Here is a 27,917-nt window from a genome sequence, read left to right as displayed (position 1 = left end):
TCATTCATACACCGACGGTTGTGGTGAAATGTTTATCCGAAATACTTATGCTTTCCGTCTTGGTTAGTCTGCTGCATCTGTTTTGACCCCGCCATAACACGACCATGTGGATTTACAGCCGTCACACGCGAGGCAGTTTATACGATGTTAGACTGAAAGGCAAAGGCCAGCTGGTCCGCAGGCGCTTGGCTCCTGTAAAGGAGTTGCTGCGCTGCTTGATCCCAGTGGTCCGGCTGAACATAAGAGGGCGCTCCCATTGCACCTGGCTGCGCTGCCCTATCCACCCTGCACGCGGAGAGCCGGACACCAGCCGCTCATATGTGCAGTCATGTCGTGGTGAACAGCGCACTTTGATTCATACAAAGACAAACAACGACTAATGGGATAATAAGGGTACAAATTATATTTTCTTAAAATTCAGATTGAGCGTTTTTTTTCCCCCCAACAAGTTAAATAAACCAATTGCTGTATTCTACTTGTATGCTATTAATTGAAGTCGTTATAAAACACTTTTTACGTGGATTATCTCTATTTCACCAACAAACATAAAAGGCTATAGTGAGTGCAGTCCCTAGGAAACTTAGCTACAACCCTCCTTAAACTGTTGTCAGCCCAGCTGAGATTACAACCAACAGGCATTGCATGTCGCATTTAAGGCGTTTTTTTTTCTCATTAACCTCACCACAAAAGTAAAATATCAATTTATTTTTCATTTAAAAAATAAATCCAGCGTTTTGTCTGTTGTGTCCCACTTTGAGCTTCCTGTCCACTTTCTCTATGTTTTTATTTAGAAATATTTCATAGCATAATCTCACCCAGATTGTTTCCTAAAGAATGTTTGATGCCCTTTTCATCTCTGTTTACCATAGCATGCATATGTGACTGACACTCTCCTTGTTAATATTACAGCCTATAAGCATCCTAAATCCTCAAATCCTGCGGAATATAATAGTCGTTATCTCTTTATAAAGTTATAGGACTTTTCTCGATTGCAGCTTTTATCTTTAAATACTTTCACCCCTGCTCATTTCCTCTGTTTCCTTTTGTGCTTTGTCTGGGATTGCGCATGCATCCGAACACACGCGTGCACACATGCGCGCGCACGCACGCACGCACACAGTACCTCACACATCAATCAAACATTAGACATTTGAATTTAATTTAATGACATTAAAATAAATATAATATCTACAAAAAGTAGACAAGTAGTGCGCATGGTTCTGCGAAATCTCCAGCAGAGAAGGATTCTGGGGCTCTGCCCTCTGTCCCATAGGGTACACTGGGACGGTCAAGCGCTTTTATATGTGCCCCACAACTGCACAGCATTTTGCATTTTAAGCTACTCTGCCTTTCTTTGTCATATCCACGGGCAGTCATAGCCACAGGTTGTGTTGAATTCGCAGTGCCACTCATCGATGTATGCCTATTGAGGCTGGCACGTGGACAGTTATCCTTCCCACAGAGAGGCGCAATTGAACGCTGGTAACACAAAAGCTTCAGACCCTGTCAGTTCCCCCCTTTCCCCCTTTCTCCCTTTCCAGTGATGCATAGGCCCTGAAAGCATCAAGGCCTCCGTCTGGCTGGTCTTCTTTTGATTTAGCCTACACATACTCAATATGGTCACTGATGGAGTGATGTCAATCAGGCCTTTGCATAATGTTGTTAACTGAAGTTTGCATTGTTTAGGCGACCGACTGGCTCAAAGCTGCCTCCTACAAGCCTCAAATTACACCGACTCTTTTATTATCTCCTAGCCCCTTTAACTCCTCTCGCACGCGATTTTCAACCGATTCATTTTTACAATCTCTTCTTCCCGAGAGAGCAGAAAAGCACAAATCCTCGAGATTCCTGCAGTCTGCCTCTCACACTGCAACGATGCGAGCTGCTCGACGGGGCAATGCAGTGTTCTTGTTGTTCTGAGGGAGGCATGCCATACAGCACACTGGTACAGGTATCGGTGCCGGTCTGGGCGTATGGATGGCAAGTGCTGAGGAAATGCCGTGTCACAGCACAGCCTATGTTCGAGCAGCATGGGGTGAGAGAGGGGGGACGGGAGGGGAGGGGGGATTTGGGTCGTGGTCATAGGCTACAGTATAATAAGTTAGATTTTTCATTCGGCTCTTCTTAGGGATATATGCTGTTGGATCTGTGGGAACGCCGCGTCCCATCGGGGTTTCACAACCTTTCTAACCTTTAAGTCAAAGGCCTTTGGAAAATAAAAAATATATAAATATATACAGTATATATATATAGCCTAACATTTCATCAGCCATCTTCACATCCACAACATCACGATTAACATATCAGTTGTGCGCAATCTTATAAAATAAAAACTGGCATTTTATTTATCTGTGCCATGCATTTCTATCTAACACACGTCTGAAAAATAAATATCTCAGGCCGTTTTGTATGGCTTATATCTTATGCACTGTTGTATTATGGCCACTTTAAGGCTCTGTAGCATGTGTGGACACTGCTATTCGAGTATATGTGCCGTTACCTATTATGTATAGGAATTCACTATAGGCGCAGACTATCAAATCCGTATTGTTTCAATAAACATAGCACGTTATGTGATCAGGGAGAGCTGCTCCTTGCAGTCAGTGGACCGGGACTCTATATGGAGCTGTTTGCACAGAAAGTGTGCGGACCGAGAGTGAGGGATTGTCCATTTCCTCAGAGAATCAACAATAAAATTATCATAACAAAGAGCACTGGCACACTCAAAGGTTGCTTTTTGCAATACAGTCTTTTCATTCGGAGGAAACGAGAGGACATCAACGACAGAGTCAGAGTGCTTTACGGAGAGATTATTAAGAAAAACAAACGCAACAAATGTTCCGGCGGTATTGATCACGAAGGCGTTCAGAAATTCCTAATCGCGAGACATCAAAAAGGAGATGTGACACTGGCCATCTGGGCTTCGTGTCATGAGCTCAGAAGAACTCTGAGCTCATGAGAAGAAGAAGTAAATTGAATGCAAACAGGCCGGATCTGACCAAACGCATTCATACAACTCGCTCACGTTGTCACACATTTGTAGTGTTATTATTATTGAAGAGAGCCTACATGTATTGACAACGTGTTCCCAGCAGTTTCATAATAAATGTCACGATAACCTGTTTCCCCAACATCCCCGCGTGTCACAGCTAAACACGTTCAAGGGTAAGAACTATAGACCTATTTATATTTTCTAAACACCCGTGACACATACTACACAATTTAAATAAATTGTCACACCCATATAGAATACAATGGGACTTCAACAAGTATTTATAAAAAGAGCTGGACTTGCTTTGGATACTGTAGACTAATACAAAGCTTCTCTAAAGAGTCTAAAGAATATTTCAACCTCTGTGCTGCAAATGCCCTAAAACTACTGAAACAATTAGTTTATTTAATTTTGCAAAAGTGTCATGAAGTCTCATCCTGAATCTGAACAGTTATTTTGAGCTGACAGTAAAAACTACGTCTTTCGTCTCCGTCGTACTTTCATATGGCATATTTTATAAAGCTGATTTTCACTTTTTAAAACCATAGTTATGAGTCATAATGTTACCGTTTTATTCAAATTAATCTATACTTCCTATTTTGTGAGTTTAGGAAGACTCTAATCTAAAATAAAGTAGTCTTTTCTTTTTAAGCCTACTATCGTTAAATTTCACATTTTTATGCAATTTAAACATAAACATACTAGAGTTTCACTATATGCTGCATACAGGTTGAATCACGTCAAGTTATTCAAAGTTAACATTTGGAAGCTACTCATAAATGTCACTTCAGTCTCTGAGCAAATATGACTATTTCTCTTAATGCTTAAAAAAAAATATATATGAACTAATATAAATAGAGGGTTCCGCTGTGATAATATCCAGGTGCCACTGTACTTTTACAATGAGCTCTGTTCATTACAATAGCAGCCTTTATGTTGCTGATACAGTATAGCCGACACTTTAGTATACATGTAGAACGTGGTCTTTGGTTTTAGTTGTTTACAAACACAATAACTGTTTACATATTTACAAGAGGTCGCTCCTCCGCTGAAGAGCGGGCGTGCATGTTTCCAGTTGGTCTCTATACATTCGCCGTAACTCGGTTATGTATTTGTAAAGTAGAAGCAGCCCCGCGTGCAGCTTTGACTCGACTCAAATGACAGACTTAAGTTGAAAGAGACTTAATAAAATACAGCAAGATCGCTGATGTACTTTTTAGCGGACAAAGTAAATGCATATATTTCATTTAAAAAAATTAAAAAAAGAAGAAGCAAAAACCGGAAGAAAAGCGTCTGAAAGAGTGTAAAGCTGAGCCGATCGCGTCGGCTTCGCTGCGGCGGCTGCCTGCTCGGCTTCCACTGTCTTCCGTCTAATCAAACTCCGACTTTCCGCTGTTCTTAATTCCATATTTTCAATTCCTGATTATTACTTTACTCTTTTTTTTCTACTTGTATCTATCCATCCCTCCCTCCCTCCTCTTTCTCCCTCCCTCCCTCCCTCTCTCTCCCTCTCTCTCTCCTTTGCTGAATCTTATTGATCCAGAAGGCGGCTAATTAGCCCTTCCCTTCGTGCCTGTGTAATGAAGCACATGCGCACTGAATTAATCACAGCCATTTTTTGCAGGAAACTAATTAGCAGGAATAAAGATCCAAAGAGTTTTTTCTTTTCAATCATCAGATCTCACTTTCACCTCTTCCTCGCTCCCTCTAACACAAGACTCATCGCCTGCTTTGCATCCAAATTATTTTTATATTGCCTTTAACAACTAATAGTAGCCTACCTACTTCGGTTTTTTACACTCCGCAACAACAATGATCTTTCTTTTACCACCCTAAGCGCAAACTGACCAAAAGGGGACTTGCCTTGATGGGATCTTTAGCTAAATCATCTCAATACTGGATTAAAAAGCGAGGATCACAAAGCGGCAGCGAGAAATTGTAAGTTTCAACTTTGCGTTTGTCTCTTTTCCTCTGTGTGTTTCCACGATCCTATTCTTTTCGCTGGAGACTTCTCTGAATCTCTTTCCTATCTGTTCCTAGTTTACGTGTAGCGGAGCTGGCTATTCTCACATTGTGAGAAAACGACTAGCGATCACAAGTTCATTTCATGCAAGTTCTTTGGTTTATTCTCATTTTATTATCGTATCGTTACCTGTGTTTACATCAGCGTTCGTCCTCTCTCCTCCTCATGAATGGAAGATAAGAAACGGGCAAAGACAGCGATCCTCTCCAAGCAGTTGGCCGAAGAAAAATAGGCTTTTAAAACAGATATGTGCATTTCGGTGGGATCGGGAAGAGGTATCGGGGCTTATGGGTGTCGAGGAACGTGTTTTTAAGGCACAGATGCAATAAGAAACGGGGCAGTGTTGAGCGGACGAAGGGCAGCGGCAGCTCCACATGAGCGCAGCCCAGAAAAGGAGCTCCAAGTCCAGCCTGTGGGTCCGTGTGCGTCCGGCGATAGGGACCGTGTCGCTTTCTAATTTTGACCCGTTTGACACTCGCCACATCCAGGGGGCTTTCTGCACCGTCCGTATGCTTATAAAATCCACATTTGTGTTCTTCTCCGACACGTCTCTCTGTCTCTCTCTCAGAAATGTGCAATCCCTCCGCCCTGTCTTCGTTCCTCTCGCTACACTTTTCCCCTTTGCCCCACTTTGTCCATGTTGTCTTTTTTAAATATATTTTTCGCCGCTGTTTGCCTCTTTTGAAGCGTTGTTTTTTTTCGAGTCGATTCTCGCTCATTCCCCGACGAAGTCACATGCAAATCGATCGGCGCGCGCGCGCGTGTGCGTGCGCGAATGGGTTCGTGTTGGCGAGCGTGTACGTGTGTGTGAGTGTGTTGTGTGAATGCGGTGCGTGGAGATAAACGAAGCCCCCGGGTCTGCTCCGCGACAAGAGCGGAGCAGCAGGACCTGGTCCGCGGGCAGCCCGAGAGTCCGAGCTGCGGAGACCCGCCATGCGGCGCAGGGAGGACATGGCCAGGCTGCATCTGCCGCCTCCAACTACTTGGCTACCGTATCTGACTTTCACGAGAACGGGCTTTTTTTTCCTTTTCTTTCTTCTCTCTCCGAGAAATGCTGACCGGAATGAAAACAAAACATTGCCCTATTAGTCTGACCTTAAGCAGACATCATCATTCCGAAGTTACTGGCGGAAACTTCAAGTACGGTCCAGGCTAAACCTATAGGTCACTGCATGCGTTTAGTAGCCGCTTAGCCGGTTCACATTGGTCGGTTTTCTTCTTCCTTTTTAAGTTAAAGCACACAAGATCACGTCCACAGACCCGCAATAGAATAGACTGGACTATCTGAAGAAAATATAAAGAGGCTTGCAAAGAGACAGCCCAACTGAGCTGAAAGGGCCCTTTCCAAAATATATATTTTTTATTACTGCCTTCGACTGCAATGTTATCAACCTCGCGAGAAAATGGATCGGATCGGGGGGGAAAAAATAAAGAAGACGGAAATGCAACTGTTATCTTGACGTATAGGTGTAAATGCAAGCCGAAAATCTCCCTTTTTAAATATGTAAAAAAAAAAAAAAAGCAACTGCTTTTCGGAGCGGATGTCGCTATACAGTCAGAAAAAAAGGCTGCGAGAATCGTAAGCCAGACTCGGATATTTTTCGCGACATAGAGACGGGAAAAGAAAGAGGAAACAGGCAGAGAGCGAGCAGAGGCAAGGATAGGATATGTGTACCGTGTGGGGAAACAGAAAGGGGGCGAGAAGCCATGTGTGTGTGTGTGTGTGTGTATGGGGGTGTGTGTGTGTGGGGGGGGGGGTCAGACAGCCAGAAACGGGGAACAGGGGTCATGGAGTGAGTGCAGAGATAAAAAGGAAAGAGAGGAAACCCCCGTGCAAATAGCCGATGGATGATGTGGAGAGAGGGGGTCTTGCTGGGGGGAAAGGGTGATGGTAGTTGTTGGTATGTTTTGTGAGCCACACAAAGCACTTGTGGTTGTCAGCATCTGCAGGATTAAGACTTTGGCTTTAGTTTAGGGTGGGAGAAACAACATTGACTGGTAACAGGTTTAATAAAAACAAAACGTTAATGCTGTCAGGGAGGCAGAGAAAAGCACCAAAAAAAAGAGGGCTGTGGGTAGGAGTGCTGAGGGGGGTTGGGTGGAGGGGTCAGATAGCCATAGGCCATAGAGGAGGAATCAAGGGAAGAGGTCAGATAAACAGATTCCTACCTTTCAGACTGAAGGGGAGCAGACGGAAAGAGATTAGCACTGAGAAAAAGAGGGGGGGGGGGGGAAGTGGCTGATTAATTTAAGTCAGTGATACAATTCATATAGCTCCTTCCTTTTTTGTATTGTTACATAGTTATTTCCCGTTTCTTGTGTGTCCGCGAAAGTGAAGTGTGTGTGTGTGTGTGTGTGTGTTTTGATTCCAGTTATTAGAAACTCAAAGGTGTTGTACTGGATGGGGCAGGTAGGATGATGTGCCAGAACTCGAGTGATCTCCCTTCCTCCTCTGTCTGACAGTAACACTCCTCTCCTCTTCCTCCTCCTCCCTCTCTCTCCGTCTTCTGTTACAAAACAAAGACAGCAGAAATGTTTACTGTCATCTCACCTGTCTGATTTTCCTGTCCTGTCTCATCGTTATATTTATGTTTAATTATAACAGTTCCTGGCAACGGTGTAGGAATGTCATTGGCATTATTTCTATGTATTCTATTTCAAATATGTATTTGTCAGACGTTGTGTTCGGTGTAGCTAACTATATTATCTCATGCTCATCCCTGGCAGTGATATTGGGAGTATTGCGGTCTTGAGAACTGTGAGCTGTTAAAGTGCCACCAGAGTGATTGTTTTACCACAGAGAACATTTTTGAAAAATAATTCAGAAATGGGCAATTTTTTATTTTGAGCTCATTACTTGTGGTTAGAGTTATTTCTTCCTATTCTGTTAATATGTTTATCAAGGCTCTTTCAAGATTAATTTTTTCAAGCATGTTTAATTTATTTTTTAAAACAACATTTAAATATCTGTATCAATAAAACATTTAAGTACAGTTTGGTAATATACCATAACTAAATGGAAAAGGGGAAATAGCTGTATTGTTCTGTTCAGAATAATACAAGAACACTCCCATGCAGATATTTCACACATCTGATGAATCTAATTAATTTCATTAGAATTTGATTGAATGTATTTGAAATTGCTTCATATATCATTGTGACATCAGGCAAATGTTTTCAACCATTACATATATAGTTATACAATAACAAAAACACATGTTATTTGAATGTGTTTGTTAAGATCGAAAAAATTAAAAAGTGCAGGTTGTGTTTATTTGTGTCGGTGCATGTAGTGGTTGAACATGATTCTATTTATATGAATTATCATGTAAGTGCATATGGGAGAACTGCTATCTGTGTGTTGTTGCTGTAATTCCTATCATGAAGAAAATATTCAGTGTTGTAATGCTGTGATGTGATCACAGTTTTTTCCTGCACAGCAACAAAAACGGTTGTCCACTGTGTGCACTCGGCCCCCCTCTATTACCATATCCGATGACAAGTGTGTTCAGAGTCTTCAGATGTCATTTGACTGTATGAACAGGAGTAGCGCTTCCAGTCGGAGAAACGAGATAAAGGCAATAGCAGTCGTCATGGATAGGCTTGTTTCATGGTTTGGGGGTAACAGAGAAAGGGGAGACAGCGCCTCTGGCTGTCATAACCCCTTCTCCTCCTCTCCTTGTGCCCCCCCCCCCTCTCTCTCTCTCTCTCTTTCTCTCTCTCTCTCTCCCTCTTTCTCTCTTCATCTCATTCTCACTGTGCCTCTGCATATCTCCCTCCTTAACTCCAACCTTTCCGTGCTCGGGCACTGGCACCGTGGGGGAGCTCGCTGCCGTGTTATCGGGTGGAGAGAGCCCTCTTTGGCTTACCAGTAGGATAAGGCCATGCATACGAGATTCTACACTCTTTAGATTTGTCTGCCAGAGAAAGTCTTTGCACACGGAACACACAAATCCACATATATATGCTATGATAAGTAATGTATATAAGGATGTTGTGTGAATGGAGATTCTTTAGGAAATTGTTATTATTTATTTTCTATTTGAATAAATCTGTCAGTTTAAATTGATATCTTTTCACTGTATGCCGTTTGCTTCATGAGAGGCAGAGCATTATGAATGCGAAGCTCTACCTTTTATGTGGATGTGTCTTCACTAAAATCGGAGAAGAATGTCAAGTGTCAGCTAATAGCTGTATGGACATATGTAGATGAGGGGAGTCGACACAGATGATGGCTTTGAATCTGATGTGTGGTTTTGAATATGCAAGGTCGTGCAGCAGCGACGACCAGTTCTTCCAGTTGTCCTGCAGCCGAAGGCCAGTGTACATGTCATGCTGTCGTAAAGGAGCAGGCGGGGGGCGGGATCTCGGCTCAGCACAGGGGTGAGCTAAAAAGTGGGAAGGGAGAGTGGAAGAGATGACTGTCATGCTCAGGTTGGTGTGTATGCATGCTTGTGGTGTGCATGAATGCTGTACACGATACTTAATCCGAGCGTCCCTGAGTGTCCAAAAGGCCTCTTTTTTCATCCACAGAAAGCACCCTTTTCTCTAAAATCCCCCTCCTTGTCTTCTTTTGAGCTTTTCTTCCTCTTCAATGTCATCCTTATATCTTTTTGAGTGAAGGTGCCGCAGACTTTTGTGGTTTGCCCTTTCACAATATGTTATCGTGTTAACAATCTTGGTTGAATCATTGTGGTAGACTAGATTTATGACTGTGAAGATGCACTTGTGTTTCGACATGTGTGTACACAGATGCATTCTGATTTGTGTGTACGTTGGCATCATACATTTCTTTTGAATGTACCACGTCAGGGCCCTGTTATGATACACTTTTGTTTTTATAGTCATTCTTTTTTTAAATACATTTTGAGCTGTTTCCAAAAATCTAAGCCAGTGTTAAAATTCAGAGAAACAGCAGCAGACCAATGTTGTGATAATGCAGCATTGCTCTGCTTATCTAGCACTCATGCAGGGAATAGAGATACGAGGAACAAAAAAATCCTCTTCTATTCACTAATATGTTTAAACACATCGTCTCTCTCTCTCCTTCAGTGCAAACCAATTCACAAGTTGTCATAGAATAGAGCACAATATTATGTGATACACATTTGTATTCTATTTCAAACAATACATGCATGCTGTTATAGTCATGTAATTGGGCTTATATTGTGTGTGTGTGTGTGGATCTGCACCCTGAACTAGAGTCTCAACATTGCATCTTTAATAAATGTACAATATCATTTTTGTAGCAAACAAGGTGGTTCGTGGCTGTGTTGTAACAGTGGTTTAGTTATATTTCTGTGTTGCTGTATATCGTATGCCTGTCCAGGGCTGTCAGTATCGTAAAAGGTGTGTGTGTCTGCGTGTGTGTGTGTGTGTGTGTGTGTGTGTGTGTGTGTGTGTGTGTGTGTGTGTGTGTGTGTGTGTGTGTGTGTGTCAGTGTCATAGCGGCTACGACTGACTGTGTATATATCCTATCTGGGGCAGTAGCAGCTAGCTCTAGTGTTCAGGGATGGGAGGTTGTGTGTCTGCACAGGCTACGTATGCGTGCACGCGGGTGAGGCAGGGATGACGAGGACCACTCCAAGGGCTGCAAAATTGAACTGGGCTGCACCTCAGCCCCCCAATATGCCCACCCCTCTCTTGGTCCCTGGAGGCCAGCATTCCACCCTCCGCACTGGCGCTTATCATCACAAAGGACAGAATGCATAAAACATGGAGGACGCTTAGACAGAGGCGGCCCAGGTCGCCTTTCTCTCCCCACACTGAGCCCTGGAACAATACATGGGCCCCTCTGGCCTGTGACTCTGACGAAACACACGCCGTCTTTTTATCCTCCCCTATTTCTTTGTCATCCTCTTCCTCTTCCTCTATGTTACTGTGCTCCGTGGAGTGATAACTGCCCTTGCATTGTTTATCTGTGTCTGTGAAATCTGCATTGTGTAACTGAAATGTAAGTGCGTGTGCGTGCGTGCGCGTGCGTGCGAGAGAGAGAGAGAGAGAGAGACCGACAGTGACAGGTTTGAAATATTGACAATGCATCAGTTGCATAGCTTCTGCCTTCATGTTCCATATTATTTATTGTATTATAAATTTTAATATGAAATATGTTTATTTAAAATAAAATAAAACATTGTGTATTAACCAATATACACAGAGGTTTAAATGTAAGAAATAAGAAATTACATTTTGTATAAAAGAAGACATGTTTGAATGCAGTCAAGCAATCTGTGTCATTTTTCTCGTCACTGATCTACAGCCAGGTTACACGATGATGCAACACGCCGGCTTGTATAAATACCAAATACACTATGAGTGTTTGTATAATCAAGCTATTAGCTTCTACGCTTTTCTGTCGGTCAATTGGCTGGGGCTTGTTTGAAAAGGCCAGATAAAGAGCTATGTGACTGTGATATGAACATTATACTGCAATAGACGTCATAGCTCCTTTTCTCCATGCTACTCCTTTTCCTCTGCTACTCCCGAGACATGCACAGAAGGACAGACCGATAGATCTATAGACATATTGTGCACGTTTGACAGCACCTCTTCTGATTTATAGAATTGCATGTGCAGTGTTTCTCATTTGACTTTTTCCAAGAATGATGATATTTTATTTCTGTTTTCAGGTCTTGGTTAAAGCTTTGGTTTCAGATTTGGGTCGTTCTGATTTTAATTTCCTTTCTGAATGTGCTCTGCGTCCACTCCACTAAACGCTAGTAATGTGTGGCTGAGAGGGTCTTAGGCTGTATCTGTTTTTACGTGTGTCTCAGAGCCGGGCTGTAGGAATGCACTGCTAGGATGTGCTGGACTCCAGCAGGTCTATGGCACTTCCTCTCTGTGTACCTCACAGATTATCCTCCTCGGGATTATAGAGAGAAGAAAAGAAAAGAAAAGAGCGATGGCGGGAGCAGCCGTTCCCTCTCACACCCTCTTTCCCATTTTTACAATTCACACTCACACACACACACACACACACAACAAAAAGTGTAATTCACTTGCAAATGTGTAGTAGCCTGTCCATGTTCCCAGTGGAGAAGAGATGGAAGACATAGAGAGCCGGCTGCAGTGCATTTCAGCGTAAGACGGGGCTGAGGTGAAGCTACCGACTGCTTCCATCTGCAGTCGGTAGCTTCTATCTGCCCATTGATAGATTATTATGTGGTTTGTGTGCATGTAAAGTTTTGACTGTGTAAGTAACTGAATGTGTGTGTAGGAGCTGTTGTCATACAGCAGGTACATGAGCTGTGACTCGCCATTTGTCATTCCCCTTGCTTCTCCTGAGGTGGCCCGGTGTTGTTCGCTCAGTACCCCAGGAGACTGATCTGCCAACAGTGAAGGGGTTAAGAAGCAGGGATAGCCCTCTTTTGTCTCTGCGGCCCTCTTTGCCATTGTTGTGGTGGAATTGAGCTTGGTGCACCTCACTTGACCACAGTAAAGCAATAAAATGGCCTCTAAGTGCTGAAGCCTCCGTAGTCCTCTGATGTCAGCTCTCTTCCAGCTTCTGCAGCTATATTTTCCTTTTTTCTAAAAACACACGGGCATGTCTCTGTACAATGGACATTATGTGCACACATATACTGTACATTGATTTTTTCATTGTTCATTACTCATGCATAACTAGCTTTTTGTATTATTTGCTCATGTAAATATTAATTTTTTTTCCTTTGTTAGAAATTGCATGTAAGACACTTAAAGAGTATTTTATTTTATGTTGACCTATGTTGGTGCTTTGCTTGCAAACACAAACCACAAATGATATAGAATATGAGATAGAAAAAAAACATTGGAATATAGGTTGTGAAGGACCTATTAGAAGTGAAAAATTGCTAACTGCTCTCGAAAAGCACCTTCAAAGATACACACATTTTATATTTTTAATGAGCTCTGAAAATGATTTAAAGTATTTATTAGAGCTTAACATTCAGCAGAGTAGTAATGCTTTTCAGTTTTTTCTAATACTCTGAGTGTGTGTTTGCCTCTGTGAATGCCAGTAAATATCTAGGCCGATCTGATTGCCGCAACCACCTGATAGTCATTATCAAATCGAAGGATGAAGCCCCACTGTTATAGCTGCTGAATGAACGATGCCTCAGTTATTTAGCCAAGCACTACTTTATTATTTTACACTTTCTTTCAGCTGTGTTACTAGCAATAGTGAAACAAATACTGTGCATGATCGTTTAATTTTTACAGTTTGAGAATGTATTATTATAATGCCTCGTGTTGGTGGTATTGTGTTTGATTGCACTGATGATTGTTTATGGCAGAGTCCCACCTCTGCAGACATTATAATTAAAAAGAAGATATATTGCATGAGCGTCTGTCGCCATCCTATCTCGTCAAATAAGCATCTGGCTGTTTCAGTGAGCATGTCAGTGGATTTATGAAATAATTCTGATTGGCTGAATTATAACCGACACTGTCCCGAGTGTGAACCATGTATGCCAGGTGTCATTCAGACCACATTAAATATTGCACCAAACTGCAAATAGACCAACATTTCCTCAACGCCACAATATTACACCTCGACATTGTTCTGCAGGGTGTCTCTGTCTCGTGTGCCTTTGCCAGCCTTCTTCTCCTCTGCTGCTCCACTCCTCCCTAAACACGTGTGGTTTCTTGGTCTCAATGTACTTAAAACAAATGCTCGTTCTCTGTTTCCTTCTGTTAAATGAACAAACATAAGGACCCCGGTGCCTCATAATAAATTGATTAGAGAGAAGCAGACTCCCACACAGCAACACCGAAAACTAGAGATGTACTGTGAGTGTGTGGGTGTGTGTGTGTGTGTGTGTGTTCTTTTTCTCTCTAACACTCATATACCTACACAACAACTAGAAATGTATATGTATCCAGTGTAATGGCAGTGCTGGTGTGCTGGTCCCTATGCTCCCACCTCTGTGGCAGGCTATGCTCTAACCGCTGTTGTTGCACCCAGTGGCAGCAGCTGATGTCTCATGACAGCGACAGTGCTGGGGCGTTTACATATTGGACATGGAGCTCTCTGCGAGTGTTTGGTTTTCATTCTGACGTTCAGTGCCACAGAGCAGGGATTTGGTCTAGGCTGGAGGGGGTGGGGCAGGTCCCATGGGGCTGACACGGGGCTAGACGACCGTGACAGACTGGTGACCTCGGCTTTGTGACGTCATTTGCCTCGTCTGGTCACCATGGCATTCATTTTCCCTACTGTTTAATGAATGAAGATAGGGGGCCAGGCTAGTTAATGCTGCTATTGGTGATGTTTTGGTGAATTCGGAGACCCAATGCTTACAGAAGAAAGCAGTATTCCTATTATGATAATAGCATGCGTTTAAAGTATCCCTTTTATCCCCTGTTTATCTGCGGTGTGTCTGCAAGTCTGTCCCACTGCAGTTTAGGTTTAATTAAAAATAAAATGTTCTTCTCTTTTTCTAGCAGGGCGTCATTTGATTGTTTTTTTGGTTTAACTCAGGTTGTAACAAATGGCAAGAGAGCATTGTTGTGTGAAGCAGTAAAACAAAACACACCCTGACCACATATAGGAAGTCAGCCTGAAGAAAGAGTGAGACTCAAAACGGATACTGACTGTTAGAACATAGAAATCATATACATTTGATAGAAATGAAAGAAATTGCCTCTTAAATTAGGAATAATTTGGTCAGCATCTTCTCTGTAGATCCCCTGCAACTCAGGTAAGGTGCGTATCTATATCAGCATAAAACAGGCTCCCCTCATTGCCTGCTTTGTGTTGGAGCCAGGTGTTTCCTCGTGTTGGATCATGCCCTGATTGGGAACAACAGGCCACATGGCAGGTGAGAACCAGGTTTTTAGAGGATAGACTTTCTTTCTGTGGTTTTCCTGTGCCATGAGCAAAGCTGAGAAAAATATTGCGAGCAGTGTTGACTGTAGTAGTAAAGTTGCACTCTGGGCTGAAGATTAACACAGGAAGTAGCCCATGTATGGTGCAGGAGCTCTGTGAATGTACTCTTTCCCTCCTAGCAGCACCAGGAACAGGACAAGTGTGTAGCTGACACAGCCTTTGTTTATACTGGAGAGAATATGGGTTCGGAGGAAGGAGAGAAACAAGAGAGGCACTGGTCAGGGCAGGGGGGGGGGGGGGGGCACAGACAGCAGTCTCATCACTTCCTTCCTTGCTCGTAGTTTTTTTCTCTTTTTTTTCTTCATGTATCGCCATTGTCAAAACAACAGTAGAAAGAAGAGGAAGTAAAACTGAGGCACAGGTCCCGTTATGAACCTTTTGCATAACAATAATGCATGAAACTGTAAACTGTAACTCAATCAACCAGCTTGGTCTACCCTTCTCTAGGGTACACCAACACTTCTCTATTTGTTCTTTCCAGATAGGGTACATTAAACAAGCCTGCATGTTTTGACCCTGATCAAAACAGAATGCTCATTTCTCACACTCTGTAGACCCCTGGCTTCCTTGGTACACATCTATGCGTGTTCATGCACATGTGCAAATGTGCATGGGTGCATAGATATTTCTATATGAGTTATTTCCTGTCTCATTTCTGTATAAGAAAACATCCTGCACCCTCTGTCTTGTTGAGCATCAGTCCTGTGGTCAGGGCAAAAATGTACTTTCACATGACAGATGGCTGTGTGGGCCTTCAACAGGAAGCCTGGCTACACTGTTTCACAATCCCTCTAGAAACAAGAACTGAGTACCCGTGCTATGGTGTGCCGGCTGCATTTTGTGTAATGGATGCCAGCTTGCCTGTAGTGGGTACAAGCACAAGGCAAAGGGAGGGGGTACCCCGACATAAGTGGACCCCTGGGACCTCCTGGAGGGGTAGAGGTGTGGCAAACGTCTGTTTTGGGCATGGCTTGTGTCAGCGTGTTTAGCGTTTGCCTCTAAGGGCATTTATATGCAAATACTAAACAACCTATTGGGGTGGCTAATTACAGCAGGGCCTTTGTGTGTGCCAGGCAGTGAGAAGCGGGGAGTTACTAGCACGCCAGGCCTGGACTTCCCCTGCTTGTTTACTCATTGTCTTTCCTTATTACCCCCTCATTGACACTCCTCTTTTGTGTGCCTGTGCCGTTTGCCTGCATGCTGGCTCCTCCCCTTGTGGTGCCGAAGTTAATGTAGTAGATTAAAGAGGCAGCACTCTGGCCCTGTTTACTTCCTCTTTCATCTGGTGGCCCAGCTCTGCTTTACTCTGCAGCCATTCCTCCTGGAGCCAACGTCCATCCACCACCCATTCAGCCTCATAGTACTCTCTCTTTCCTACAATTAATGCTTAGCTAATTACTTTGGGTGATAAAAATGCATTTAGGTCAGGTTTTAATGCAATGCAAATTTATGAGCAGGCAGAAGCAAATATTAACTTGTAGAGTCACTGATAGTCATTGGCTGAGGACAAAGGTACACCTCCCTTAACTGTCAAATATGAAGGTTTTTATGTGCTTTCGGTGTCACTGCCTGTTTTTTTCCCCTTTGTTGTCAGGGATCTAACAACAATGACAGCAGGATGCATTGCAAATGTTCCAACTGCATAGGCTCTTACCAGAAACTCTATTTTCCTCATTGTATAACTAGAGACTGAAATATGAATTGAATAATTTCTGTCATTATTTGTAGTAATAAAACCACAACAAGTTCTTGTGGTATTTCATAATTAAATCTGGATTAGTTGCAGTTTTGATAGTGTTTCTGCAGATAATTTGGTTTCAATTTTCAACCTTATCCTCATTATAGTACAAAAAGATTAGTATGTGTTTCTCAACATATGTGTGCACTAGTCTTATTCACTTGTCCCCACTATATTCTGAAATATTTGCTGAATACACAACCATATCAAACTAGTCCTGCTGCATTCCTGTGAAATGATTTGTCTGCTAAAACAAAGAGAGAGGAAGAGAGCAAAAGCACTGGTTTGGTGTTGCCTCTCACTTTTTTTTTTACTACAACGATTACACCCACACTTTTAGATGTTCTCCCTCAGACATACACATACCCTGACAGACACATACTCTATGCAGGGAGAGTCAGGCTGGATCAAAGGCCGTGTGTGAGGCAGCCAGGGCACCTCGTAGCAAACAGCTGCCCCTTGCTGTCTCTGCCTCTCACCCCAGCCTGACAGCAGCCAGAAATATGAGGCCTCTCCAGACCTCTGTCCTGGGAAAAAAGGACAGGACGGCAAACATAGATTCAGAAAAGCTTTTGTTTCTGCTCTCTCTCTCTCTCTCTCTCTCTCTCTCTCTCTCTCTCTCTCTCACTCACTCACTCACTCACTCACTCAGACATACAAAGAAGAAAGAAAGCCGTTTGTCTATGCTCATTCACTCATTCAGACACAAATAGAAATCTTCGTTTCACATATACACTCCCTCTGCCAACCTCACAAAACCATTCAATTATCACATGCTTGATTTCTCTTTATTGTCTGTTTGTTAAACTCTTTCATTAGCTGTTTTAGTCAATTTGGCACAATTTGTCTGTCAATCTTACTCTGCATTTGCCTTTCCCCCACTTCCCTCAACATTGTGCCTGCTCTTTCTGTGCGCAAGGTCTTCTTCAGCACTGTCTGAGGCTGCTTTTCTTCTCATTTACTCTTGTCTCCACCTTTCCTCGCCACATGTCTGGGATTTCTCTCCCTCTGCTCTGCGTCTCCGGTGTGTTCAAACTCTGACAGAGTTGAGAAAGGCATTCAGCTCCCTAATCCAGGCTCCCTCTATCAGGAATGCTAATACGTGTGATTGTGTGACCCGGCAAAGCCCGGCAACATCTGCAGGAGCCTATGGCGAGCCCCCATCCACCCACCCTGCCCCCTGCCTTTGAGCGTTCACTCGCTGCCATTATTTCATTGTTTCACTTCACGCCTGTGCCTGGGCAGTGCAGTTAACCCTCTGTTGCTCAGGCCAGGCGAGCTGCAGTCCTCCACACAAGGCCGGTGGGGTACTGAGGAGGGGCGTATGGGTTTGGGACCGCCCTTTTCTCAGGACAGGCCTCCCCGCCTGCCCATCTGGACCTCTACACACAGCTCTACCCCTCACACTGTTTACTTATGCATTCCACTACCAGCATTTGTGTTCACATAGTCTGTTTAAAAGTGCGGTCACTCGTGAGTTATGGTATAATTGTATCTGTGTCTTAGTGTTACTACATGAGTAGCTTTTGCCTTCTCAGGGACATCAGGAAACGGAAACTTACTCTTGATAGGATGAGATCTGAAGGGATTGTGGTGTCGGCCAATGAAAACCTGTTATTCAATTTCCACCCACCCATTTGCCAAGTATTGGAGTTGAAAGAAATTATTGTTGGGATGGTGTCGATTTTTAGAAAGATGAATTACTGGTAAAGCACAACTGTCAAAGGGAATCTGTGTCAGGCTGGAGTGCTGCTGATTGAATTACCCTGCTCCTCAGTCCTGGCTGTACTCCTGCATATGTATTCAAGCTACACCAAACTATAGACAAGCAACAGGGCAGATTTCTATGTTCTTCATTCACATCCTAACATCAAGCATTTAAAGCTTTAGGATGTGTATACCTGTTAGAATTCGGCCCAAGTAATCCTGACTTTTTGTACACATTCACATGTTAGGTGTCCCTAATTTGTTGATGCCAGGGATGAAAGAAGCAACTAACTTTAGGCATATGAACATATTGAACTTCTCATGGTCGCAGTGGTTCCAATTATTTCACCTAAAAGTAAGCCTACAGCCACAGTAGTACAACATCATTGTTACTTGTGCAGCAGTCCACACAAAATAAGAGGTTATATTTGTCTAAGCATCAGCTAATTTAGTGTTTTTTTCTACCTCAAATTTAGACGTGAGCCCACAAACTCTTTCCAAAACACAACTATTCAGAGAAATGCACAGCACAAACAAACAGGGAAAGGGAGTCAACTTTGTACCTGGCTGCAATGTCTGCGGTAACCACTAGGGATCCACATTCAGTGACCTGTGTCACTGTGTACACACACACACACGCACACGCACACGCACACGCACACGCACACGCACACGCACACACACACACACACACATTCCGTTAATGTTGGAACAATGATTTTGTCCATTGCTATCAAAACCATGATTAATCATTACATTTTTTGCAAAGCAGAGGCAGTGTTACCATGGGGACATAACATGAGCCATGCTGCTTTGCATATCAACAGAAAAGTTTGCAATTGCAGTACAAGTGTGTGTAGGAGCTGCCACAGGCCCGAGTAGCTTTACAGAGGGATCCGATGTTCAGGGACCCTCTGACCTGTTCAGCTTCACAGGCTGTTTGTAGTGCGCTGAAACAGATTATTGGGCCCTCAGAATGAATGAAGGTTTGATGATTTCATGCATTCTCTTGCTGTTGAATGCCCTTGTAGCCCCCCCCCCCAGCCCCCCGCTGCTTTTAAATTCATGAGAAGTTTTTTTTACTGGTCTAACTGGTTGTTTTTCTTTGGAAACTAAATTACTTTGTTGAAATATTAAAGTATATTTGAAAACCAAAAAGAGTAACTGTGTAAAATCAAGTGTTTATTGCATGAGAACATTATCTCATATTTAGAACTGGTTAGAAAGCAAATTATTTAGGAGCAAATAGAACTTCTTTAAAAATGTAAAAAATTGTTTTAATGCCTCACAATAACTCATCTGTGTTGTTTGAGAATTAATTTGAATAAATAAGCCCATGAGGTTTGTTAAGACTCATATAGTGTGGTGCCACCTTGCAAAACTGCCACAATATGGAGAGAGAATATGCAAAACAATTTGCAGAAGCTCATACCACACTTTAATTGTCCTTGAACAGCATCCAAGCCAAGTTCACCATTATGAATCAACACACTATTGACACTTGCAGTTTAACAGATGATATAACAAAGTGCATACTTTTGTTTTGTTTTCAAACATGAGATATATTATGATTATGATGTTCAGTTATAGAACTTGGATTCAAAGGGGAAAAAAAAAGAAGAAAAAAAGATATTCAACATCTGTCCATGTGAAATTTAGTTTAAAGTTCTCCACCCTTCTATTGTTGCTGCTGCAAAACCGATTAAAACTGAATACGAGCCATAGGGGAATATAAGTTGGTTTACCGTGCCAGTTCCCGTGACGGCTCATTTAAACCAGGGATGGAAGGACGTCCTCCATTTTTAAGATCAAACTTCACGCCTTCCCGGGCTTCATTTACATTAGCAACAACATACTGCTCTGGAATGATTGTAGTGCTATGTACACACACTCTGACATTGTTATTAATCTGTACATTCTAGATACATTGTGTCTTACTAATATAAAATATAAATGTTTGATTGAAATAACTGCAGATTACAGCTCCCCATTCCTTTGTTTACAGACATGTTTCAGGGTTTCAAGATGGTTTAAAAGGAATGGGCTCTACAGAGCCAAATTGGATCTGGGTATGTAAATACTCCTCTGATGTTTAATGAGAAACAAAGTTAGCTAATTATAGCAGCTCTGAGAAACATGAGGAGGACAGTGGGAAATGTTTCCATCACTCCCTAGCTCTATAGATTACTGCCTAATTGCCTCAATCGAATCAGGCGGAGACATTAGCCAGAGAGGCAGAGAGTGAGAGAGAGAAACATGGGGATGGGGCTGATTACACATATCCGTCGGTGGCTCTTTAGATAATCCAGCCGTGGACCAGCAAGTCGGGCTCTCTGACATAGCATGAGCCTGTCTGTCTTCCCTTCCCCCAATGCAGCTAAGAAGGTGAGGATAGCAGGGTACTGTATTCTCTCCTGCCGCACCAACCAGCTGCAGAGGTGATTCATACTCCCATGCGGAAGTTTTTCAACTATAATTACATGTAATTCTGACACATGTTTATGCCTGATTTTACCAGACAGTTTCTCCACTAATGACAAAGTAGTGCATAACATCCTCCCAAACATTTGTTACAACAATATTTTTCTACATTATTATTGTATGTTGTAATGTTAAGTACTACTGTCGTTGAAGTGCTAGTTTGGCTGACCTGTTGAGAAGCTGGGAGAGTAGTTTCTTCCCTTCTCCAACACATGCTGCAATATCTGCTTTCTCAAATATAAGGAGTGCAAGACAGTGTACAAATAGTACAATGAAATGAGAGACTCGGTTGGTTATTCTATTTCTGTTAATTCCTCTAATTCCTGTTGATGGTTGTGCATGCGAAAGAGAGACTCTTTGCCTGTAACTGGTAGATGTGTGCCCTGCTTATGTTTGTAGGCAGGGTGCGGGGAATATGAAGCTCCATTGGATCTGTTTCGTCCTCAGAGCACCGTGATATTGAGGTCAGCTGTCCAAAATGATCTCATGTTAAGGAATCGGCAAGTCAGCAGGGTCAGAGCAGAACCGCCATGACGACACTTTCTCTGCGCTGATAGCGCTGCCCTCCTTTCCCTCCCCTTCACTACCTCTGCATGGGAACAACAGAGAAGAGTCTCATTTCTGCCTGTGCCCTTTTACTCAGGAGCCTTTGTTCTCTTACAGAACCATGTTCAGAAGTCAAGGGAAGATGGTAAGATGAATTGAATCTTTACAGTTCTGATGATCCAGAGCTGCATGCCTAATCCCTCCATCTTCGTCAATCCTGAACAAACATCTGACCCACTGAAAATAGCCAACAGAAAATAGTTGTTTCATGGATGTCATTGCGGTGTAAACGGGTCCCTGAACAATCCTTCCCTCAGTTTCCCAGGCAGGATGCCATGGAGCATGGCGTTGGAACTGCACGTAGGAGTCTGTGTGGGGAACCCAGACCCCAGCCGAGTCCTTTTTAACAGTTCCGTTGGGAAAGTAGGCACTGTAAACAGATAATGCCGCTCATGCAGAAAGGGCCGGAAGTGGGAGGTCTCACCAGACAGTTAGAATGAGCACTGTGGGTGTGAATCCTTGGAAAGTCACATGGGAACTGGGCATTTTGCATCAATGTTACTGCTCATTTACATTCCTCTTCTTCCTGCCATTGGCTTTAGTGCTGGTAGACATGGCTGTATTGATGAAATACCAACAGTTGGTTTAGCAGCTGTTGAGCTAAATGTTGTTGAAGTGTATTGAGCAGAGCTTTAAAAGTGTGTTTGTGTTGCTCTCAGGTCTTGTGTACCAGTCTCATGTGACTGTCTGTAAGTAGGCTACGGGCTCATATCTCTATTCTCTGCGAAAATCAGTCACATACGACCTGGTGCTTTTACTTTCTAATCCTCACACCACCTTCACACCCTTTCTCTCTGTCTCCCTCTCTCGCTTACACACCCGTGTTCCCATAATTTATGGCTGCCGGGTCCTTGATCAATTGATAGCAGGGAATCCTTTGGTAAATAGAGTTTTAGACACATTGCCAATAGACCTGGGCTATTGATTGGTGTGTAAATTAAAAACTTAATCAGGTCTCTGAGATAAGATTTATCTCCGCCCCAAGCAAATTACAGGGCTGACTTCGAGACATAAAGGCAGGCCGGTGGGCAGAAGAGCGCGGCCCCTTCGTGGGTTCCAAGTGTGGCCACGGTCTCAGTCCTGTTCCGGGTTTCACTGCCGGTTCTAGTATACACTACTTCTGTCTTTTGGAATAGACCATGAAGACTTTCAGTGTTGACATGATCGATGAAGGATTTTCCTGCACTCTTTAGTTCGAACAAGACTGCCTACGAGTAACCATTAGAAGCATCTGGTGGTCATATTTATCCAATATGTCTTATTGTTCCATGATGGTCTCACAGTATGGCTGACCCGAGTGGGAAGTGGTTTTATTTCTTTATCATTTTGTTCTGTTTAGCAGTTTGTCTTGTTCAGTCTTGTCAATATTCCCTCTCTTCCCCCCTCTTACGCTCTCTCTCTCTCTTTCTCACTGTGTGTTTAATCACTTACTTTCATTGCTGCCTGTGATGAAATATGTAAATCATTACACCCAGCTTTTATTTCTTCAATAATATTCTCATCTTGTTGAGGTCATTTTACGCCACAGTAAATTCATGCACACTCATACGCACATGCGGTGTTGTCTATATTTTATATGTATTAAGACAATCCTCGGTATTGCACATTGATCAGTGTATGGATTTCCACAGTAATTGCTGAGGGAAATTTTCTCTGTCTCTACTCTTCTTCATTATTAATATTGGGAAATGGGTATACATTCAAAATGTCTCTGAGTATAATTTCATCTTAAAATAACGAGGGCACTTTTAATTCATGCCAGCTAATACAGAGTAGGATTCATACTGAGAGCTGGGGTTTCCTCAGGTTTCACAGATAACAAAGACCCGCTCACTGAGGATACTGGGATAGGTACTTCACAGGTATCTATCTGTCTGGATCTTTTAGTCAGTAATTAAAACATACATTTTTCTCCCTTGTGATTAAGTCTGGTATTAGGCTATGGTCAGGATTATAGCACATCCCATTATCTCTGGTTAATGTACTCATATACAGAGGCCATAGAAATGACATTGACCTAGGGAGGGAGAGAGAGAGAGAGAGAGAGAGAGAGAGAGAGAGAGAGAGAGAGAGAGAGGGGACGATGGAAACAGTTGAGGAGGTCACAAGTCCATGAGCAGATAGCAGTAAATACACATAAATATAGTCAAATGTATAACATCCCTGAGGACTATTATATTGGTGATGAATATATAGATATCATTTTGGGTTTGTGAAGTGTAAGTGTTAGAGTTCCCAAAAAGAGCCGTGCAACCTCACCCATTCGGTGGCTACATAATGGTAGCCACACTTTCTCTTTGTCTAGTTGTGGGGGAGGCTGAGACCATCAGTAATAGGCTTTTTGCCTGATAAGCCCGGAAAATACTCGTTTAGTTAGTGAAAGTGCAGTGGGATCCTGGCCTGATAAACCCGGTGTTTCCGTCTGTAATACCCAACAGCTAAAATCAATAGTTGGGATAATTCTCCCGCTAGTCGTCCAGTCTCCTTTATCTGCAGCCTTCCTTAACCCATGTACATGGGGGTGGTGGTATGCTTTTGTGTATTAGAGGTTATATAGTCACACTTAATTTAACTGCTTTTTGTCAATGTTACTTGCATTTGTCTGAAATGCCATTTTCAGTGCCACTATGGAAAGGACCACTACTGCCAAATGCTTTCCTTAAACCTTTGGAGTACTCTGGAGGGCATACTCATGATAATTTTCTTGGCGTTGTGGGTCCAACTCCCTGCAATTACCTCAGGTGTTGTCTCTGAGTGAGTGCATGTATAAATCTGGTGGGAGGAAGTGGCTGTCAGCGCTAATTCAGCCCCGCTAAGAGCCCTGTGCTCTGTCAACACAAGCTCTATGTCCTGACACAGGTGCTCGATTAGGCTTAAAAATACAGTACAGGTAGCGCCTCTGACACAGTCCCGGGATCGAAAGGTTCCGAAAAAAGACAAGACAGATCCCTCATAGATTTAGGATAGGAGGTGCATGATTTTGATGACGCTGACGAAGGCTTTAGGCCAAAACATGTACGTTTTTACAATTCTCTGAATTATTTTGAACTCTGTGATTGCTCCCTTTCTCTGTCCACCTTTCTAGAATAGGAAGTTGTTTCAGAACACCTGATCAGACATAGTAAAGAATACAGAAGTCCCCCTATATCACAACTCCACTGTCCCACCTCAGCCAGCGTTATCATTTTGTTGGCAGGCTCTCCCAGAGTTGGTTTCTGTGTAATCTCTCTGGCCATCACAGCACTGCTGTAAAATACGGCCTCAGGTGTTAGAAGGCAGGGTGGTTAGCCTACGACGCCGTTACCTAAAGTGCAGTGTATTAAAAAGCAGTCAGGGCCCTGGATCACAGTATATCACAAGGGAGAGGCAGCGATAAGGCCTGCCTGCTTGCCCGCAGATCAATGAAGGTTACTGACATCATATCACAAAGTGAAAGCGAGTGCTGCACCCCCTAGCTATTTATCAGCAGTGGCTCGGACATGAAAGGGGTGGAGGGGAGAGAGGATGAGACAGGACCTTTTTCCCCCTTGCATTGGCGGCTCAAACCTTGACTCCACCCCTGCCCTGTCACCTATTCCTCCCCTGGACTGCGGATGCTCCCATAGGGCAGCAACAAGGAGGCTAGGAGGATATTTAGAGCTAGTGGACTGCTAGGACTGAGTGAGGGGGAAGTCAGGAAGATTGACACCGACAACTTTCTATGATATTTCAGCACGGGCAACAGCTCCAGCCGTTTCCTTGTTGAGTTCTTTGTGTCTCTTTCCCTTCCTTCCTCCTTTTATTTATGTATGTTTGGTTGTGTAAAGATACTTCCAGGGTCCTTGATTATCAATTAAATTCCAACATTTGTATTGAATTTAGTTGTTGTTTAGTTTATTGCTTTAGTTGACATAGACTGCACATCAATACCATTTCTGAAAATATGCGGGAGTTAGCCAGAAAGACGAATTTTCATTTGTGGTCCTCTGAGCACAGGCGTTAAGAATAAAAGCATTGAAAATACAATCGATGATAAAAGCAGTGGACAAAAATGCAGATGCAAATAAGTAATAACCATTGTAGATATTGTACGTGCTCCTGACTCATCCTGTAATCTACAGCCACCTGAGGTGACACAGGCCAGTAGATTTGAGTTGTATGATAGGTTAGAAAGACGCAATGTCAGCTTTGATTCAGAAACACAAGATAGCTTCAACCACTGCACACTTATCTGTAACCACTTTTTCTTCTCTTTACTTTTCCACAGCTTTATCTGTTTATTGCATTATATATCATAAACCCTTATTCTCCTCACTTATGTTTGCATTAGTATGGTAGTATTGAGCGGTGTGTATGCTCAAAGGCACTTTTGCGTGACCATGTGTGGAGATCATGCTTACAGGTACTGTATGAGTTCCATTTATCAGCTGCCTGGGGCACAATGTGGAGGATTTCCCCCAATGGGTTAGTGTGTAACTGCTCTGTCAATACATGCTTGTCAAGGCTGGGAGAGTGCGGGGGGGGCAGGGGGGGGGGGGAGGCCCCTCACTCCAACGCACTGAAGCCATTTATTGAGCAGCCAATAGCTATTTACCTCTTGACGGTGGCAGGCGGAGAGGGGGCCCAGCCCGGCCAGAGGAACTCTGTGGCTCATTCCCCACTCCCAGGACTTCATAGCTACTAGCTTGGTCTGAACCAAGCCCATCCTGAGCCAGGAAGCAGAACCAGTGGCTCAGACAGGAGACAGGGAGGTCTGTGTTTATGTGGAGCAGGTTGTCCTCTCCTGGCTCCTGGTCTTTGCAGGGCCTGGCTGTGTGTGCAGCTTGCTGCTGTAAAGCCCTGCTTCCTCTCTGGAATCTCGGTGTTGACAGAGAGCATCTGGGCCCTGGGAGAGCTTCCAGCCTGCTGGGTCCTCACATGTACACACACAGGGAGTGAGGGATGGAGGCGGTAGATTAAGAGAGGTAGAGTACAGGTTTTTGTTAATACACTGTATATCATCTGTGTATATCCTTTCCGACTTTGCTGCGCTCATTGACCAGTCCATGATCCTTTCTCTCAGTCTGCTCCATCCTCCTGTCACCACAAGCACCTAAAGGTGGTATGTTTTATGAATGGGTTTTTTGATTGGTGCTTCTTTTATCCTCACCTACTTTGATTCAACAAAGAAAAGAATGTTGTCAAGGAGGTGTTCATCCTCCCTCCTCTGCTTTTGTTTTCTTAGACCTTCTTGCTCTAGTGAAAATCCCCCTTTTTTGTGGGCTGTGCAGATCCCAGAACTGTGTGTTGGAGTTGCGGGTCGCCTGTCAGGACATGTCCCATATACCTGAGTCACAGAGGGATTAGTTAACCCTCACAGTACTATTGAGGAAGCTTCTGCCAAACCATGCACAGCTGAGGTGTAGGTAAGAGATGGAAGGAAGGAGAAAAAGATAGTCACTACTAACAACGAATAATACAATTCAACAGGTTTTATCACCCAAAGAAGTTCCCTCTCACAGCCAAGTGTTATATGTAATTCATGTATATTAAACTGAAATGAGATGTCCATTTTGCACAAAGTAAACCATTCAAGAGCAGCGCAGCCAGATTTCCCACTGTTAAAGAACAGCTGTACAAACAAAGGCAGGAGAAAAAGAACAAGAAAAACACATTATATCAACATTTAACAACAGTTGCTCTGTAATCTGCTATTACTTCCACAAGCAAAGGAGGGGCCTGTGTCAGGCCAAAATGAACTTGGATACTGTTGGCAGGAGAAAGCCAAGTGCTCATGAGAGGTTAGCCCAAGATGTGAAGGTCCACAGACTCATCTTAATCCAGGAGGCTTGTGCTTAATCGCTTTTGATGTGCATGTGAATATGACCTGCTTCAACATTCCAGCCCTGACCATACTAAGTTCAGAAGAGCAGGGCAGTGCCGAGCAGAGGGGAGGGGGCGAGGGAAGTGGGGTTGTGGGGGTGGCTTCAGCTCACACTAATTGGCTGCCAGGCTTGTCTATACTGCCTGGGGCAAAAGGAATACCCTTTTCACAACCCAACAGCTCCAGTGTCTTCCAACTGTCCTCTTCCAAACCCCCGTTATTTTTTCCAGGCCCTCCTGCGTCCCCGCAATTAAGTATGCGTCTGTGTGCGTGCTTGTGTGTGCACGTGCATGTACATGCTACACTGTGTAAGCTGGCACATTATTAAGGGGAATTCCAGTGAAAGAGAGAAGTTGAACAGAGAAGGGTCTGTCCCCTGGATCTGCAGTGGGTGGCATCCTAGCATTCTTCTTTGTGTGTGACTTCTGCCCACAGTGGCCCTGTGTATTTCTCTGGTTGTGTCAGTGTTATATTACTGCCTGATCACACATAGGGCTACTATATGAGAACCATGAGAACTCCCATCTGCCTTGAGTTCACTGGAACTGTGGAAGTTTGAGGAGAGTTGGAGCTGCTGTCAAGCCAGGCTTCGGGAGACTAAGTTGAGAGATTTGGCTGAGGCAGCCGAGGGCTTTGCAGCCAGGCAGTCAAAGATGGAAAGGGAAA

The 27,917-nt window shown here is 43.4% G+C and overlaps 1 protein-coding gene across 5 annotated transcripts in view; it reads left to right on the top strand.

Annotated features, from left to right (window-relative positions):
• The first annotated feature begins 4,535 nt into the window (after positions 1–4,535).
• zfhx3 (zinc finger homeobox 3) overlaps positions 4,536–27,917 on the top strand; it is a 132,839-nt gene continuing 109,457 nt past the window's right edge. For 2 of the 5 annotated variants that reach the window (XM_034529652.1, XM_034529647.1), the window contains exon 1: positions 4,536–4,930. The gene's annotated coding sequence lies outside the window, so the exon portion shown is untranslated. Of the gene's footprint in view, positions 4,931–14,565; positions 14,695–14,764; positions 14,810–27,917 lie in introns of those variants that run through there. The other 3 variants (XM_034529648.1, XM_034529650.1, XM_034529651.1) reach the window with 3 other exon arrangements.

Source organism: Cyclopterus lumpus, chromosome 3, assembly GCF_009769545.1.
Source record: "Cyclopterus lumpus isolate fCycLum1 chromosome 3, fCycLum1.pri, whole genome shotgun sequence".
Taxonomy (NCBI): Eukaryota; Metazoa; Chordata; class Actinopteri; order Perciformes; family Cyclopteridae; genus Cyclopterus; species Cyclopterus lumpus.
Note: the sequence above shows the minus strand (reverse complement) of the source record. Positions and strands in the feature narration are given on the sequence as shown.